Source organism: Bubalus bubalis, chromosome 6 (genome assembly GCF_019923935.1).
Source record: "Bubalus bubalis isolate 160015118507 breed Murrah chromosome 6, NDDB_SH_1, whole genome shotgun sequence".
NCBI classification, from domain to species: Eukaryota; Metazoa; Chordata; class Mammalia; order Artiodactyla; family Bovidae; genus Bubalus; species Bubalus bubalis.
The window spans coordinates 113,550,112-113,569,847 of NC_059162.1; the positions used below are offsets into that span (position 1 = coordinate 113,550,112).

The following is a 19,736-nucleotide window of genomic DNA, read 5'->3' on the forward strand; positions in this document are numbered from 1 at the left end:
GCCATCCCCATGGCGAAGATGCTAACTTGACTGATAATCAGACAAATGCACGTTGAAACAGAAGTGAAAGGTCACGGCCATGCGGCCGCTTGATCCAGGGTGAGCAGGAGAAGTGAGAGAGGTCACACCTGCAAAAGTGAGGGTTCAGCTGGGCGGGACTGTCAGGAGCCTTCAAGCTGCTGGGACCCTCTGATTGGTGCTTTCACTTTGGGGATTCTACCCCACGGACAGAAATTCACTGACAAGCTATTATCTATAGCATTGTCCCCAAAAGTAAACTTCAAAGCAATCAGAATATCCAGCAAGGGAGATTTGTTGTTCAGTCGCCAAGTTGAGACTCCATAGGCTGCAGCACACCAGGTTTCCCTGTCCCTCACCAGCTTCCGGAATTTGCCCAAGTTCATATTCATTGCATTCGTGGCACTGTCCAGCCATCACATCCTCTGCCGTCTTCTCCTTCTGCCTTCAATCTTTTCCAGCATCAGGGTTGATTTTTTTTTTCCAGTGAGTCAGTTGTTCGCATCAGGCGGCCAAAGTATTGGAGCTTCAGCTTCAGTATCAGTCTATCCAAAGAATATTCAGGGTTGATTTCCCATAGGATTCACTGATTTGATCTCCTTGCAGTCCAAGGGACTCTCAAGAGTCTTCTCCAGCACCACATTACAATATACATCATGGACCAGTCACAGGATGGAATGTGATAAAGCCATTAAAAAGAGTATTGGAAAATGTTTCGACACACCTGCAGTGTAATGCTAAGCAACAAAATAAATTACAAGATTATTTGTAAAGTGTCAATCTAATTATATACTTAAGATTTAGAAGGAAATAATGCAAGCTATCAGGCTTCCCTGGTGGCTCAGAAGGTAAGAATCTGCCTGCAATGCAAGAGACCCCAGTTTAATCCCTGGGTTGTGAAGATCCCCTGGAGAAGGGAATGGCAACCCACATCAATGTTCTTGCCTGCAGAATCCCATGGACAGAGGGGCCTGGTGGGCTACAGTCCATGGGGTTGCAAAGAGTCAGACATAACTGAGTGACTAAGCACACACAATATAAACTATAATGGGATTTATATCGTGGGGGCTGGATTGCAGGTGATGTCTATTTTTGCCTCTGTGTTTTTCTACATTCTCTGCATTCTCCATAAATATACTCTTTTAATAAAAAAGAAAAATCATGAGCCAGTCCAAAATGAGTCTGGTATGGAATGTAGGATAATAAAGGGCTGAAGAAACACAGAAGATAGAACAGCTGGCCAGGGTTGGTGGCCAGGGAGAAAGACACGTGAACACAAAAAGAGGCAAGTTTTTCAGAAAAGAACTGGTTCGGAAAAAACACACAGAGATGCCCACGGAGCAGCTGTGTGGGAGGACTAGATCTCTGGCACCTTTGGGGACAGAATGGTGCCCAGAGGTTCAGACACTAGTGCTCTGTTGCTGTGGTCAGGGTCTGCCTGTTAGAATGTCTCTTTCACTTTCACCCCACTTCTCTCCCACGTGGCCTGAGTCAGGTGCCCACCCTGACCTGCTCCTTTCATCCTTCTGGGAACCAAAGAATTGATGCTTTGAACTGTGGTATTGGAGAAGACTCTCGAAAGTCTCTTGGACTGCAAGGAGATCCAACCAGCCCACCCTAAAGGAAATCAGTTCTGAATATTCATTGGAAGGACTGATGCTGAAGCTGAAACTCCAATACTTTGACTACCTGATGCAAACAGCTGACTCATTGGAAAAGACCCTGATGCTGGGAAAGATTGAAGGCAGGAGAAGGGGACGACAGAAGATGATATGGTTGGATGGCATCACTGACTCGACAGACATGAGTTTGAGTAAGCTCTGGGAGTTGGTGATGGACAGGGAGGCCTGGCGAGCTGCAGTCCATGGAAAGAGTTGGACACGACTGAGCGACTGAACTGAACTGAACTGAGCCCCAGAACGGAAGTTTCCAGTCTGGCCAGAAGGGAGCGCTGTGGTGCAGGCCGGGCACCTGGAACCAGGCTCTTCTGTTCAAGTTCTTCGTCTGTCCTTGCCTGTAACTTGCGAAATACACTTGGAGCATGGGGGGACCATGAGCCCCGCGTCTCAGGGATTAAGTAAAACAGGTATCCACACATGTCTGTAACCTGAAAAAGGCCTGCAAATCTGAGGGTCACTAATCCTTTGGAGCTTACTGTCTACTTTTAAATGCCTTGCAGCGGCTCTGACTTTCCTCAGGCTGGCGCCACCGGCAGAGGTGTTGCCATCTGCCTGCGAGTGTGCACCGCGACCTCTGCCCGTGTGCTCCTTCTGGGCGCCGGGCCTGTTAGTGCAAAGGGCTGCTGGACGTCGCTCCTGACTTGGTTTGACCCCGGGGCTGGGACCCTGGATCCCCGGCCCAGTGTGCGTGGGCTCAGTGGTTAGCATCTTGGACCCATCAAAGCTCCTCTCGAGACTAAATGCCCAAGGAGCTCTCTGTCTCCGGGAAGGGCCTTGCTGTCAGCTGGCTGCACTCCACCTGCTTTCATTCTCGCTGCCGACCCAGCCGAGTGACGAGGCCTGGTGTCGCTCCCGATCTTCACCCTGACTCTGGCTCTCAGCCTCTCTGTACAGTTGTGTGGTCTATGCACTGCACACGCCTCGGCAGTGCTGCTTATACTACAGTCTGTAAGGAACAAGCCTAGGCCTGAACAGTTACGAACAGCAGGCCTGCCCCGGTGTAGTGATCAAGCTGTGATTCAGGCCTGCTGGCCCTGGCTGGTTCACAAAGGTTCCTGCCTGTTCTAGCTGCAAGAGGGGCAGGCCTCAGAATCTCTCTGAACCTCAGTTTCCTCAGTTGTAAAGGAAGGAGCTGGATTGGCTGATGTCCAAGCTCAATTAGCTAGACATGCCAAACTGTACTACTTAGCTGTTCATGGTAGCTCAGCTGGTAAAAAAATCCGCCTGCAGTGCAGGAGACCCCGGTTCAATTCCTGGGTCAGGAAGATCAGCTGGAGAAGGGATAGGCTACCCCTCCAGTATTCTTGGGCTTCCCTGGTGGCTCAGTTGGTAAAGAATCTGTCTGCAACACAGGAAACCTGGGTTGGGAAGATCCCCTGGAGGAGGACATGGCAACCCACTCTAGTATTCTTGCCTGGAGAATCCCTATGGAGAGAGGAACCTGGTGGGCTCCAGTCCATGGGGTTGCAAAGAGACACAACTGAGCGACTAAGCACAGCACAGCACAGTACCCCAGTATGTATGGATTCTGGGCAGTGTCCATGATGTTACCAGACAAGTATCTGTGCTCAGGTTTGGGATCCAGCATCCTGGTTCAGTCCTTGTCCTGATGCAATCTTTTTTTTTTTTTTTCACTTTTTGACTGCACCCCAAGGCACATGGGATCTTAGTTCCCTGAGCAGGGATCCAGCCCATCCCCCCTCCCTCCATCATGCATTGGAAGCTTGGAGTCTTAACTGTTGGACCACCAGGGAAGTCCCCAAATGCAGTCTCCAGCCTCCTGTTGCTCTCGGTCCTGCTCCAGCACTGCCCTTCCCGCTCACAGGAAGAGGGAGGCTTTGTGGATGGCTGCAGAGGTTCAAGAATGCCCAACCAGACTGAATCAGAAAACCCATGAAGAGGATTAGTGGGTATTACAGCTAGAAATCTGTGTTAGGACCACAGAGTGGCTGTTTGCTCTTGTCAATGTACTTTCTGGGCTCGTAGGTCAGGAGGTGAAGCTCTTTGGGGCAGGTGGCCTCTTGGTACCCTGCAGTCACACATGGGACCTGCCTCGCCAACCCCACCAAGATGCTGACTATCTAAGGTCAACTGTGAAGCCAGGCACACTGCCGTCTAGCAGATACTAAGCCCCAGACAGTTTAGGAGGAAGTGGAGTCAGAATGCAGACACTCTCAAAGTCATGGGACTCTGGCTGGGACCCCAAACCCTGCCGCTCCCAGTTAGGAACCCCTGGGCTCCTAGGTGCCCACAGTTGCTTTGTGGGGCCCTTTAGGTGGGGCCACCCTTCAATGCCTTGCACATAGAGCTGGAGGGTGGCCTGCAGAGCTGGGTGGGCGAGCATAATCAGGTCAGGGAAGTCTGTGTGCACCATATTTCATATTTACCCAGAGCTGCTCTGGAGTCCCAGGGACACTAAGCAAGAGAGTAATATTTTAGAGATAGTTCTGGTTGACCACAGAGTTGGACAAGGGCCAAATGGGCACTTAGGGATCACAGTCTGGGAGGCTGTGCAGTGGTTCCAAAGATGATTGGGTGACTAATGGAGATAAAAGACAGGTCATGGGGCAACAAGAAACTTGAGCCAGCCAGCCAGCATGTGCAGAGCGCCTCCCTTGCATCAAATGCCTGGGGATGGAAAAAGGTTGGGGCTACAAGAGCCTTGAGACCAGAGACATCCTGAGAGTCAAGAAGAGGAGAGTGAGAGAGAGGACAAGCCTGGGTGAGGCTTCTCTCTGTCCCCCAGCTCTCTGCTGTCTCCCACCCCTCAGCTCACCACAAACACACACACAGCCAGGGCTGTGCCTCTGCAGGCGTTGACTGCAATCAGGGGACCACGTTGATTGAACCAGAGCCCTCTTCATGGGGCCTGGACTGAACCATCTCGAGATAAGCAACGTGGTACCATGCCAGTGCATAGAGCATCAGAAATGATTCATTTTTGCTCCTTTGAAATGGTGGCAAGTCTTCTACAGAACAAACCACATCCGGAGTGAAGTGATAAAGCTCAGAAGAGCGAAAGGATAACCATGGTGACACTCTCACAGTTTGGGGGCTGTAAATAAGAGGTGTGTTTACTCTGGAATTACCACCGAAAACAGAAAAGCTGCAAATACAACAGCCAAGCAACACTCTTCTCTTCTGGGCTCATTGACAAAGAAAGTACAGATAACTCACATTTTCCAGAGGCTGTACGCAAATCCAAGATTTTCTTTTGGCATTGCTGTGGAAAAATCCTCAGAGAGGAAGATGAGCCTTTCAAGGATGGGTTTTTTTTTAATTTTAAAATAAAATATTCACCTGCAGTTGTAAGAAAGAACAGAGAGATCCCCCTAGACTCTTCACCCACTTTCTCCCATGGATACATTTTGCATGACTGTAGCGGAATATCACAGCTAGGAAACTGGCACTGAACACCAATGGTTCTGTGCTGGGGAACTCTGAGTGACATCTTATACTTTTCAAAATATAAAAATGCAAAATTTCTGTATTAAAAAAAATCTAAAATTAAATTATAAGACAATGAAGCAAGGAGAAAATGTTTTTTCTGTTAATCCTAGCAAAGGGCTTATGTCCACAGAATGGGTCTGTTCCCTTTTAGAAGAAAAACAGTTAAGTGGCCCTTGAAAAAATTTTGATGGTCTGTAGAATTATAACTAAAATTACTATAATAAAATAATATCTCAGGAAGCCTATAAGGCAACATTGGATGAATTTGCTTCTTGACATGATTGTTTGGAGGAATTATTGTTTGATTTCAACCTTTCCTAAAGTTCTCTACCATTATTTCTTACATCTGGAAATTCACCAGTTCTCTCTAGTATTATATTCTAAATATCTAGTGTCTTTTTACTGATTCACTTATACATTCAACAAACATTTATTGATTGTCTGCTATTAGCCAATTATTTTTCTAAGGGGAGGAAACCAGGAGTAATCACAAAAGTCCTTTGAGGAGCTGTCATTCCAAACAGTCCCCCCGCCCCCCTGCAACATTTCAACTTAACTATGACTGTTCTTGTTTAGGACTCCATTGTCTTCCAGAAGGAAGGTTCTAGAAGCTTCTGAACCCATCACCCTCTGTACAGTATCTCCCCTTCCCCCTGTTTATTCTCTGCGCTGCTGATCTTTCCCACAGACACACCTGATTATGTGACGTTCATGTACGAAACCCATCCAGTGGCCCCATCACTCCTATCTCCCTCTATACAGCACAAGTTCAAGATGTTCTTAATGGTCCAGCCTCTCTCTTCCCGACAGTATCCGTCATTCATCTTCTATCGTCCTGCCCACACTTGCGGCTTCAGTCCGGTCCGACTCTGTGTGACCATATGGACTGTACTCTGCCAGGCTCCTCTGTCTTGGGATTCTCCAGGCAAGAATACTGGGGTTACTAGAGTGGGTTGCCATGCCCTCCTCCAGGGGATCTCCCTGACCCATGGGTTGAACCCAAGTCTCCTGTGTCTCCTGCATTGCAGATGGATTCTTTACTGCTGAGTTGCTGGGGAAGCCCAATTTATATACACACACATATATACATACACACACAATTCAAACCTTTGTGTTTTTTCCACTTAAAGTATATTAGAATGTTTTCAGCTTTTGATACAAACTGCTAAACTGATTTTCAAAAAGACTGTATAAATTTATTCTCCCATCATTAGATGTGAAAATGCACAGCTTATCTAACACACCTTCACAAACGCTAGTGAAAGCAAAAATTGGTCCTTTTCTTCAACTTTGCTTTTCTTCATTCTTAGCAGGATTGACTATATTGTCATTTGTTTATAAAGTTCTTCCATTTCATCTTTCTTGAATTTTTAAAGCTTTTTCTTTGCCTATTTCATTAATAGAACATTTCAGTTTTTCTCACTGATGCTTTGGAACTATCTATTGACATTTAAATTCTTTCTCAGTCATCTTTATCAAAAAATTTTTTTTCAGCCTATAATTTGACTTTCATGTTTTTTGTGATATTTGGCATAAAATTTTTATGTGAATGCCAATATACCATTTCCCTCTTACTGCCTTCCATTGGTTTTAAACTTAGAAGTCCTTTCTCTATACAGAAGCCAAGGAGTTTTTCCCCCTCTCTCTTTTCTATTTTTTTTTTAATAACTGAGCTCTGATCAATCTACAGTTTATTCTGATGTGTGGTAAAGTTAGAAGCAGGTATTTCCCTCAAATATCTTGTCAATTACTGGGTCATCCTTGATTGAGAAATCTTTCATTTTCTGTTAATGAGTGATGCCTCATTTAACATATGTTAAATGCAGACCTGGTTCTGGCTGATCTCTGGTCATTGACGTGCAGCTCTTCTTGTGCCTGCGGTACTCAGAAGCACTCAGTGTAGATCGGCACAGCGTACAAACCCAGGGAAGCCCGTATGCCCTCACTTCTCTTCGTGGGGACAGTTTTCTTCAGTGTTTCTACTTACTTACTCTGTCAGCTTCATTTGGGAAGGCTATTCACTTTCAAGTAGAGCATTTTCCATTCTGACACATAGCTGCTATGTGTCAGATATACATGTCAAAACTAACTATGTTTTTAGACATAGTTTTAACTATGTTTTAAAAACTAAGTTATTTTTCAGCTTAATTTTTACTTTTAGTTATTTGCCCCCTCATATTTATTAGGAAGGATTTCTTTAGTTCTTCTTTTTGTGGGTGCTATTAGAAACAGGATTTAAAACATTTTATTTTTAACTGGTTCCCCTCCCCCAAGCATGCTAAGTGACGTCTGAATCTTGCGACGTCATGGACTGTAGCCCACTAAGCTCATCTGTCCATGGGATTTCCCAGGCAGGAACACTGGAGTGGGTTGCCATTTCCTCCTCCATTTAACTGGTTGCTACTGCTGCTGCTGCTAAGTCACTTCAGTCGTGTCCGACTCTGTGCGACCCCATAGACAGCAGCCCACCAGGTTCCCCTGTCCCTGGGATTCTCCAGGCAAGAACACTGGAGTGGGTTGCCATTTCCTTCTCCAATGCATGAAAGTGAAAAGTGAAAGTGAAGTCTCTCAGTTACATATCTCTAAATAAAAAAGCAACTTACTTTGGTGGACTTACAGTAAGTTTGGTCATTTTATTAACTCCTTTGCTTATTTCTTCTACTATTAGGTGGCTCTCTTGAGATTCTGGGTGTACTGCCAGAAGAAACTGAGACAGTAGAGTTGCTGTTCTCCCCAGTGCTGGGCACACAGCATTCCACCTACGTGAAGTTCAAATGCGAGCAGAGCCAGTGGAGTGACAGAGGTCAGAATGGAGACTGACTCTGGGGAGGAGGGAAGGGGCTGGCGGAGAGGAGGTGTCGGGGGGTCTCTGCAGTTCTGGTGTCATTCTAGGCGGTTGTCACATAGGGGTGTTCAGTGTGTAAAAGTTCATTGAATTATCCACTTATGGTCTGTGGACTTTTATATTCGGATGTCTATACTGGGGTAAATGGTGATCCTCCAAAAGATTTATCTGAGTCTTAAGCCCAGGTAGTTATGAATGTGACCTTTATTTGAAAAATGGGTCTTTGTTGATTTATTTAAGTTAAAGATCTTGAGGTGAGATCTTTCTGGATTAGTTGTTTAGTTGCTAAGCCATGTCAGACTCTTTATGACCCATGGCCTGCAGCACACCAGGCTTCCCTGTCGTTCACTATCTCCCAGAGTTTGCTCAAATTCATATCCACTGAGTCAGTGATGCCATCCAACCATCTTACTCTCTGTCATCCCCTTCTTCTCTTGCCCTCAATCTTTCCCAGCTTCAGAGTCTTTTCCAGTGAGTCAGCTGTTTGTATCAGGTGGCGAAAGAATGGAGCGTTAGCTTTAGCATGAGTTCTTCCAATGAATATTCAGGGTTGATTTCTTTTAGGATTGACTGGTTTGATCTCCTTGCTGTCTAAGGGACTCTCAAGAGTCTTCTCCAGCACCACAGCTTGAAAGCATCAATTCTTCAATTCTTCAATGTTCAGCTTTCTTTACAGTCCAACTCTCACATCGGTACATGACTACTGGAGAAACCATAGCCTTGACTAGATGGACCTTTGTCGGCAACGTAATGTCTCTGCTTTTTAATATGCTGTCTATGTTGGTCATAGCTTTTCTTCCAAGGAGCATGGGTCTCTTAATTTCATGGCTGTAGTCACCATCTGCAGTGATTTTGGAGCCCAAGAAAAGAAAATCTGTCACCATTGCCATTTTTTCCCCATCTATTTGCATGAAGTGATGGGACCAGATGCCATGATCTTAGTTTTTTGAATGTTGAGTAATTAAATGTGGGCTCTAAGTCCAGTAACAAGTGTCCCTATAAAAAACAGGGAAAATGCAGACACACAGAAGAGAGGGTAATGTGATGATATAGAAGTTGGAGTGATGTGTCCACAAGCCAGGGAATTCCAGGATGACAGCAGCAGAGCTGGAAGGAGGCAGAGCCGCAGCAGGGAGCGATGTAGGCCGCCCCAAAATGTGTCTCTTGGATGTGGGGATTATTTTAGGGTGATTATTTTTAAGAACCGGATGACTCAGGAAGTCTTACTTTTTACCTTTCCCTTGACTGCCTAAAGAATTTAGACGAAGGGTCTTTTTGCAGAAGAGAGCTATCACCAACGATGCTGGCAAAGAATATGGGCCAGGTGAGGTGGGGACACTGGCAAGGCCTGGAGATCAGAGTCCCTCTGTGTCCATTGTCCCTGCAGGCTCAGAAAACACTTGTTTACCAGACATTTGCTTTTCTATCTCTATGAGAATCACTTTCTTCCTCTTTGAAACCCCATATATTTCCCCAACCTCCTCTCTTATCCTTAGCTGAAGATAGTGTTTAAGGGAAGGACTTCAGCTATTTTAGTGAGTTACTCAGTTTTCCGGGGTCTCTCCCATGGGGATATTATTAAACTTTTGTTTGCTTTCTCTTGTTAATCTGTCTCATGTCAATTTAATTCTTAAACCAGTCAGAAGAACCTAGCAGAGGAAAATGTCTTCCTCCACAGCAGAAAGGTCTTCCCCCAGAGCAGCAGTCCCCAAGCTTTTTGACATCAGGTTCTGGCTTTGTGGAAGACAATTTTTTCATGGACTGGGCAGGAGTTGGGTGAGGGGTTGGGGATGATTCAAGTGCATTAGATTTATTCTGCACTTTATTTCTAATATATTAAATCAGCTCCACCTCAGATCATCAGGCATTGGATCCTGGAGGTTGGGGAACCCTGCCCTAGAGCTTTAGGAGGGAGCATGGCTCTGCCAAAGTCTGTTTCAGGCCTCCAGAACTGTGAGAGAACACACATCTGCTTGGAGCAAATAATAGCATTCCTAGGAAACTAACACAATGCCATATTTCAATACAAATTTTACTTAAACAAACACAGACAGACAAAAAGTCAACTAAAACTCGTGTTGGCAGGAGTGTGTGATCTTCTACATGGTGGCTGAGAGCTCTTTGGAAAGCTATGAAGTTACTGATCTAAATCATTAAACACATACTTTTGTTTTACCCCATTCACAGAACTATTACCTAAGGAGTAATTGTAGGTGTCCACGACAATGTTCACTCCAACAGATTATTCCCAGGCCTTTAAGGATACCCATCTGACACCATTTTTCACTTGTCAACAAAACAAAATTATAAAAGTCATTGCTGGTGAAGATATGGTGCATGCGTACTCAGCTGTGTCTCCCTCTTTGTGAGCCCGTGGACTGTAGCACACCAGGCTCCTTTGTCCCTAGGATTCTCCAGGCAAGAATACTATAGTGGGTTGCCATTTCTTACTCCAAGGGATCTTCCTGACCTAGGGATTGAACCTGAGTCTCTGGATCGTCCTGCATTGGCAGGTGGATTCTTTGCCAATAAGCCACCTGGGAAGCCCAAAGATATAGTAGCAATTTCTCTCCCCTGTAGGAGAGCAAGTATCAGTGCAGCTATGGCAGGCTGCTTCAGTGAGATATTAATGTGTGTTCTTTCCTTCTAAATTTTCCCTTTCTCCTTCAAAGAAAGTAACCAGGCTATATGAGTGTCATGCTGCTGCTGCTGCTGCTAAGTCGCTTTAGTCGTGTCCAACTCTGTGCAACCCCATAGACGGCAGCCCACCAGGCTCCGCCGTCCCTGGGATTCTCCAGGCAAGAACACTGGAGTGAGTTGCCATTTCCTTCTCCAATGCACAAAAGTGAAAAGTGAAACCGAAGTTGCTCAGTCTTGTCCGACTCTTCACTATCCCGTGGACTGCAGCCTACCAGGCTCCTCCGTCCATGGGATTTTCCAGGCAAGAGTATTGGAGTGGGTTATGAGTGTCCTAATGCTATGTAATAAATACCACCAACTTAGTGACTTGAGACAAAATCTATTTATAGCTTACGGTTCTAGATTTCTGGTTCAGAAATCCAGGCAGGGTTCAACTCATTTCTGTGCTCAAGGTTTCACAAGATTTAAATCACAGTGGTCAGCAGCCTACTTTCATTGCTGGTGGCTCTAGGGGCAAATCTACTTGCAAGCTCATTCTAATTGGTGGCAGAGTTCAATTTCTTGGGACTGAAGTCCCTGTCTTGAGGATCATCAGCTACGGGTCATTCTCAGCCCATGGAGACCCTCACTTTCCTTGTCTTGTGGACCCTCCATCACCAAAGCCAGCATTTGGCCCCTTTCCAATCCAGCCCATTTCACACTGTCTCCAGGAAGGCCTCAGTCCCTTGTGAGAACTTGTCTTATTGGGTCAGACCCACATTGCTGAAAATAAACAAACTAATTTAATAAAAGAAATATGTGGAATGATAAGTAAAGCACCCAGTTTGGGCATGATATTTGCACTGTATTTTTGTGGCAGAGGAGAGCAGATACAGCAGTCTCCCTAGAAGTGAGGAGAAGACAACCTGGCCCCCAAACTCTTGACCTAAATGAAAAGCCTGCAAAGATGGTGGCAGGAGGACTTTTAGTAACGTGAGGATATGGAATTGTTGCCTGGTTGTCGTTTCTTCATCCTTCTGCCTGTCTCCTGAAAGGTAATCCCATCTGTGTCGGTCAGTTTCTCCCCCTTCTCCACACGCACACGTACACGCACTCTTGCCCAGACAGAACACCGAGGACTGCAAATCCCGAAGCCTGTGAGCAAACAAGCCAGAGACCTAGCATGGGTCAGCACACTCTGGTCTCAGAGGTTAAACTCTTAGATCAGAAAGACGCAGCGACTTTGGGGAAAGGGGAAGTCTGGGGACTGAGGCCTCGAATGGGGACCCCAGACGGGAAGTTATTTAGGAAAGGAGCTCAGAGCTGAGCCCGCACCTGCTCTCACTTCCTCGTGAGGAAAAGAACCACACTGACCACGTGGCACTGGAGCCGGGGCTGTGGTTGCAGCAAATGTCACAGCAAGAAAATGAAAGACATGTTTTGCTTTGGAATCTAGCATTTTCCTCCTGGAGTGCCTTGCTCTGATGTCCACTTCTGACATGAGCCTTCTGAACGGTGAATTTCTTTATGGTTCTGTTTTTGCTTCTGGCCACACCCTGCATGCCATGCACCCACCCCCAGGACACGTCCGCCTCTACAGGGGCACACAGAGATATACACCTTATTACACACACGCACACACACATACACAAAGCCAGACACACACACAAACACATAGACACTCTCATATACATACCTACTCACAGGCACACATATTCATATAAAGCTAAGCATGCTCAGTCGTTCCATCGTGTCTGACGATTTGCAACCCTATGGACTGGAGTCCACAAAGCTCCTCTGTCCATGGGATTCTCCAAGCAATAAGACTAGAGTGGGTTGCCATTTCCTCATTCAGGGGATCTCCCTGACCCAGGGTTCGGATCTGTGTCTCCCAGTTTTCCGCATTGGCAGGTGGATTCTTTACCACTGAGCCACCTGGGAAGCCCTTAAAGGTAAGCACATACTCTCAAACACATACACACACATGAACACACGCAGTGTTCAAATGTACACAGACGCACATGACTTTTGGGCAGAAATTTTGCCTAGAGTCTGGAAAGCTTCTTTGGAGTGTTTGCTCCCTTAACAAACATCTACTGGACACCTAGGTACAATTAATCATCGTGTTGGACGTCAGAGGGTAAGTTGCTGGAATACAGAGGCCTGGCTCGTGGACCCGGAACAGAGGGCAGATAAGGAGTCAGCAGGTTGCAGCTTTGAAGGTTGCAGCAGAAGATTGCTGCCACGGAGGTGAGCTCAGGGATGGAGGTCCACCCCAGCCTGTGATGGTGGCCTTCCTGGAAGAGGAGGCTGCGTCTTTAAGCAGAGAGGAAACAGTGCAACCTGAAGCTGCAGCATTTCATTCACCTGGGCTGCCTGGTCTGTGTGACTCACCTTTACGTTCCCACCTCCTGGCATCTTCAGAATCACGGGGCGCCCCTCCCACTCCCAAGGCTACACAGGCAGATTGACAGAGCCACGAGCATGAACCACCATGGGACCAGACATGTTTTGTTTGGGGGTTCTACACACTCAGAGCCAGAAAAAATGGAACTGAGGATAACTGCTTAAAGGAACCAGAGTGAAAATTTAAGCCTAGGAAGGTAAGGACTAGAGAGGACTGAGAAAGAAGGGGCATGCTCTGACACATAAAAGGAATCATCCCTTTGTTCTGTGGGACAATTCAGCCAGTCTTTCCAACCTGCTGCTGTCAAATGTAAGATCAAGCAACCACAACAAGCTTATTGCATAAATCCATTCTCCAGCCTCTCCACTCCTGACTCTGACTGCAGTGCTCATAGACATGGGAGGATGTCTTGATGTATTAAGGTCGCCTTTACTTCATTGGCCCCATGTACCACCAGGGCAGCCAACCATGGGCTAGTGGTGACTTGGAAACTTCTGGATCAGTGAGTCTCAAAGTTGAACATGCATCCCAATCACCTGAGGGCTTGTGAAGCCACAGGGCTGGACCCCATTTGCAGAGTTTCTGATTCAGTAGGTGTGGGGTGGAGCTCAAGTAATGGAGTGATGCTGATGCTCTGGGGACGCCACTTTGAGAACTGTTATAGCAACTCCTGGGGGTACAGGCGATCCACCTTCACAATCTCCCTGACACCCACATAGTTAGAACAGGTGTTTGGATGTAAAGGAGGTCAGGACCAACAGAATCCCTAATGCATCCACTGATATGTGATTCACTCGTCTCTATGATGTCACATCCACAGCCAGTAGTTTTGGGGAGTCTTTTATTAACCATTAGAGGAGTCAGGGGATAGGGAAGAGAATTCTAAATCAGACTCCAGAGACTGGTTTTAATCTGGGCTCTGCTGTTTGCTTGTTGGTTGGGGTGATCTGTTACACAGCAATAGCTGACTAATTCAAGTGGCTGCTATGTCAGGTTTGGGAACTCTAGGATGAATTTAGAAAAATATCTATCTTCCAGGAATTTGCAATCTAGTAGAAGAGGCAGTTACAGTATGATGTGCTGAGTAACATGGAAGGAAGCAAAGAGGTATTGTAAGAACTCTAAGGCACAGGGACCTCAATCTACTTTGGAGGTTTTGGGGAGGAAACTTTCTTAGAAATAACTTGTGAGCCAAGCAGTGGGAGGGAGGGAAGATGGACAGCCTTGAGTGTGCCCTACACCAAACTCAAGCAGATGCTCACAGGCAGACTAGCAAAGGGCTGAGATCAAACCCAAGGATGGACTCACATATGAATGAGTTGACTTGCAGGGCTCCAGGGCCACAGAATGCTGCCTTGACTCCAATCCATCACCTTATAGAGGGGGGACTTCCCTGGTGGTCAAGTGGTTAACACTTCACCTTCCAATGCATGGGGCGCAGGTTCAATCCCTGGTCAGGGAGATACAATCCCACATGTCTCATGGCCAAAAAACCAGGACATAAACAACAGTAGCAGTACTGTGACAAATTCAATAGACTTTAAAAACAGTTCACGTCAAAGCAAAACAAAACAAACAAACAAAACAGCAACTTACGAGCAGATGTCATGATTCCTCTACAAGTGTGGATGAATTGGTCCACATCCACCCACCACTCCCTGGCTCATGCCAAGATCCCAAACTTCATCCCTGAGCAGATATCTCCTTGCCCAGTTACCAGGACTGACATCACTAAGACCCACTGTGCTTTGTAAGAGTAAAACAATTTTTCTCTAGAGAAATGATTAAGTTCTGATCCATTTTTCCAATAGTCCTTTACAAGTCCTCTGTACATGTTAAATTGTACATAATTCAATCTTTGTTTGCCAACAATTATATCTGACATGGGCTTCCCAGGTAGACTAGTGGTAAAGAATCTGCTTGACAATACAGGAGACACAAGAGATGGAGGTTTGATCCCTGGATCGGGAAGATTTTCTGGGGGAGAAAAATGGCAACCCACTCCAGTATTCTTGCCAGGAGAATCCCATGGACAGAGGAGCCTGATGGACTGTAGTCCATGGCGTTACGAAGAGTCAGACATGACTGAGTGAGCAACTGAGCCCTCACTGAGCACATCTGACACAGGACTAGTGACAGAAGCACTAATCTGGAAAATGAAGCAAAGGAGAAGAGTCTGCCATTTCTAAGTAACTGACATCTCTCTGCAATTCTATTTGAGCCCCCCAAAGTAGAGGATTTTAGGCATAAGCGTCAAAATCAAGCCGCTGCTGTGCTCAGCCTGCCATCTTGGGAAGCAGCCAACTATGTTATGTGCAAGCTTATTGTTCTAACAGCTTCTTGGGTTGAGTTACAGCTTCTTAGCCAGAGGGGCAGGAGGGGCTCGTGCAGATAAACCAGGACTATGGGTGGAACCCTGGATGTGCTGGCCTGTCCTCACCCCCTGGTCCATCTGTAAGTTCAGCTCCTAATCTGCAAAGCCCATAGACAGATCTCCCCAGAAAACTGATGCTGTTTTACAAAATCCTTTTCTAGAAGGAGACACAGCAAACTGCTTAATTTTACCCAGTATTGATTTGAACCCTGTAACTTTCACAGATATTTCTAAGGGAGTTACTACCGGTCACAATAATTTGACTCAGGGGACAGCTGGTTTCCCTTTTTTTAAAAAATGGAAAAACCACAGCCCAGACGAACAAGGCAGCTTCCCCTAGGGCCATGTGGAATCATCTGCGTCAGAGGCTGCTCAAGGTCGCTTAGGGTCCTAACCAGAAATGGGAACCTCTCCACAAAGCCTGACACAGTCAAAACCTCTGAGGAAGCACAAGAGCTTCAAGGCTCTCACTAGGGAGCCAGCGTCACAGAAGTCCTGGAGTTGGCAGCATCACAGAGAAGGAACCTGTATTGTCTGCTAAAAGATAAAGCGGTGGGTGACATGGCTTTTATAAAAGTGTGCTGCCTTTCTCGTCACTGGTTCACAAGTTTCATGGTAATTAACCAGAATAAAGTCATAAGATGTCCTTCCTGGGGAGTCTCCAAATGCCAGCATCATGTGACAGCTTCTAGACATTCTGGCCTCCATTTTGCAGATGAAAGGGTGGAACGTGATAGGATTCTGATATATATTTAAGGCAAAGCAGACATCATTGAAAGACTAGAGATATCTTCAAGAAAATTAGAGATACCAAGGGAACATTTCATGCAAAAATGGGTACAGTAAAGGACATAAAAGGTATGGACCTAACAGAAGCAGAAGATATTAGGAAGAGGCGGCAACAATACACAGAAGAACTATACAAAAAAGATCTTAATTACCCAGATAACCATGATGGTGCGATCAGTCATCTAGAGCCAGACAACCTGGAGTGCAAAGTCAAGTGGGCTTCAGGAAGCATCACTACGAACAAAGCTAGTGGAGGTGCTAGAATTCCAGTTGAACTATTTTAAATCCTAAAAGATGATGCTGTGAAAGTGCTGCACTCAACATGCCAGCAAATAAGGAAAACTCAACAGTGGCCACAGGACTGGAAAAGGTCAGTTTTCATTCCAATCACAAAGAAGGGTAATGCCAAAGAATGTTTAAACTGCTGCACCATTGCACTCATCTCACATGCTAGCAAAGTAAAGCTCAAAATTCTCCAAGAGAGGTTTCAACAGTCTGTGAAACGACAACTTCCAGGTGTTCAAGCTGTATTTAGCAGAGGAACCAGAGATCAAATTGCCAACATCCGTTGGATCATAGGAAAAGCAAAAGAATTCCAGAAAAACATCTACTTCTGCTTTATTTGACCATGATAAAGACTTTGACTGTGTGGATCACAACAAACTGTGGAAATTTCTTAAAGAGATGGGAATACCAGACCACTTGATCTGCCTCTTGAGAAATCTGTATGCAGATCAGGAAGCAACAGTTAGAACTGGACATGGAACAACAGACTGGTTCCAAATCGGGAAAGGAGTACATCAAGGCTGTATATTGTAACCGTGCTTGTTTAACTTATATGCAGAGTACATCATGAGAAATACTGGACTGGATGAAGCACAAGCTGGAATCAAGATTACCGGGAGAAATGTCAATAACCTCAGATATGCAGATGACACCATCCTTATGGCAGAAAGTGAAGAGGAACTAAAGAGCCTCTTGATGAAAGTGAAAGAGGAGAGTGAAAAAGTAGGCTTAAAGCTCAACATTCAGAAAATTAAGATCATGGCATCCGGTCCCATCACTTCATGGCAAATAGATGGGGAAACAGAGGAAACAGTGAAAAGAGTGACGACTTTATTTTTGGGGTCTCCAAAATCGCTGCAGATGGTGACTGCAGCCATGAAATTAAAAGAGGCTTACTCCTTGGAAGGAAAGTTATGACCAACCTAGACAGCATATTAAAAAGCAGAGACATTACTTTGCCAACAAAGGTCCATCGAGTCAAAACTATGGTTTTTCCAGTAGTCATGTATGGATATGAGAGTTGGACCATAAAGAAAGCTGAGTGCCAAGGAATTGATGCTTTTGAACTGTGGTGTTGGAAAAGACTCTTGAGAGTCCCTTGGACTGCAAGGAGCTCCAACCAGTCCATCCGAAAGGAAATCAGTCCTGAATATTCATTGGAAGGACTGATGTTGAAGCTGAAACTCCAATACTTTGTCCACCTGATACAAAGAGCTGACTCATTTGAAAAGACCCTGATGCTGGGAAAGATTGAGAGCAGGAGGAGAAGGGGACAACAGAGGATGAGATGGTTGGACGGCATCACCAACTCAATGGACATGAGTTTGAGCAAGCTCCGGGATTTGGCGATGGACAGGGAGGCCTGGCTTGCGGTGGTCCATGGGGTTGCAAAGAACTGGACATGACTGAGTGAGTGAACTGACTGAAATGGAATGAGAATAAGACAGTCCTTTCCACAGCCATACACACCCTAGATGGGAACACAGGTCCCCTGAAAGACACAGAGGCTGGGAGCTGGAGTTTGGGGATAGTGGAGCAATCCCAGGGTGAGGGCTGCTGTTGACTGTGGACAGATTGAGGGGATGTGAGGAGGATATTGCGGTGGGAAGTGACTGTGAAAGAAAGCCAGGCAGGCATGGAAGCAACACGCCAACACTGGCAGCTGAACAGCCCATCAAAAGCCTGATGCTCTGAACTACAGAGTAGGACCCCACCCAGGGCGCCCCTTTAAGTGCCTGATGCGCCAAACAACAGAGAAGGACCCTAAGCGAGGGAGCCCTCTAAGTGCCTGAATGGGCGGAACTATGGAGAAAGACTGGCCAAAGAGACCTTCTGATCGCCAGCTACGAAAGGCTTGAAAAAAGACTGATAAGGCCTTACGTCCTGCAGCAGAGGCAGTCCTTATCCTTGCACAGTTGGTGCCACCAGGTTCCTGCAAGCCAAGCATCTGCACCATCTTCACTCTCAACTCTCACTGGGGCAGAGATGCCACAGGCAAAAGAAAGTCGAGTTTATTGCCACTGTGAAATCTAGTTAAGCTATTGAGTGTTTATCTTTTCTCAGTCACATTTTTTATTGTTATAAACCTCTGCCACTACATTGGGCTTTTGTAGTTCTGTGAAATTTTCTTTTCTCTCTTTTTTTAAATTTTAGTTTTTAATCTTTCAAACCTGTTATCATTTTTTCTACATTTATTCCTTTGTTTGGTTTTCCTACTGTCCTTTCCCCCTTGCATTTAATCTTTAATGTATATAAATCTTCTTTATCTACCTCTATTTAACTTTGCATATCTATTCTCTTTTCTTTCTTTCCTTTCCTCACAACATATTTGTTAGTTTTATTTTCATTGCTTTATTCCCCAATTTGCACCTTGCTTTAGCTTTGTTTTTCAGTTTGTGGTTTATTTAGTTTTGTTCTTAACGGTTAGATATGAGTTTTGGTTTCCTTTGTTCGCTGGGTCAATCTATTGTACTTTATTTTTGTTGGACTGTTTTGATTTTGCTTATGGGTGTGTGTGTGTGTGTGTGTGTATTCAGTCACACTTTTTATTGTTGTCGTAAATCTGCCTCTACGTTGGGTTTCTGCAGTTCTGTGGAGTTTTCCTTTTTTTTTTTTTTTTTTTTCTGTTTTTCTTTCTTCTTCCTTTTTTCACTTTTTGTTCTTTTTTCCTTTTTGTAATTTTAATTTCTAACTTTTTAAACCTATTATATTTTTTCTACATTTATTCCTTTGTTTGCCTTTCCTACTGCACTTTTCTCCTTGCAGATAATCTTTAATGTAGATAAATCTTCATCTACCTCTATTTAACTTTGCATATCTATTCTTTCTTTCTTTCCTTTCCTCTCAGCATATTTGTTAGTTTTGTTTTCATTGCTTTATCCCCCACTTGGCACCTTGCTTTAGTTGTGTTTTCCAGTTTGTGCTTTAGTCAGCATTGTTCTTAACTGGTAAATATAATTTTGGATTTCCTTTGTTCACCAGGTCAATCTACTGTACTTTATTTTTGTTGGACTGTTTTGACTTTGCTTATAGGTATATATGTATATGTGTATATTCCATTATTTTAATTATTATTTGCCTAATTTTTTAACTGCCCTTTGCCTGGGGTTCATCTTTGGTTTCTCGTTTTGGGGTATTTGTTTTGATCTCACTTAATGTCATAGTAAATCAACTGTGGAATCTTCATTCCTGACCAGAGATAAAGCCCTGAGCCTTTGGAGTAGGAGCACTGACTCCAAAACCCTAGACTACCAGAGAACTAACCCCAAG

General features: G+C 45.2%; 1 long non-coding RNA gene across 3 annotated transcripts in view; it reads left to right on the forward strand.

The window, feature by feature from the left end:
• Positions 1-19,736, forward strand: part of LOC112585739 — a 69,024-nt gene that overhangs the window by 24,676 nt on the left and 24,612 nt on the right. For 2 of the 3 annotated variants that reach the window (XR_003110296.3, XR_003110298.3), the window contains exon 3: positions 7,816-7,950. This is a non-coding gene — a long non-coding RNA (uncharacterized LOC112585739). Of the gene's footprint in view, positions 1-7,815; positions 7,951-11,491; positions 11,667-19,736 lie in introns of all 3 variants that reach the window. The other variant, XR_003110297.3, reaches the window with a different exon arrangement.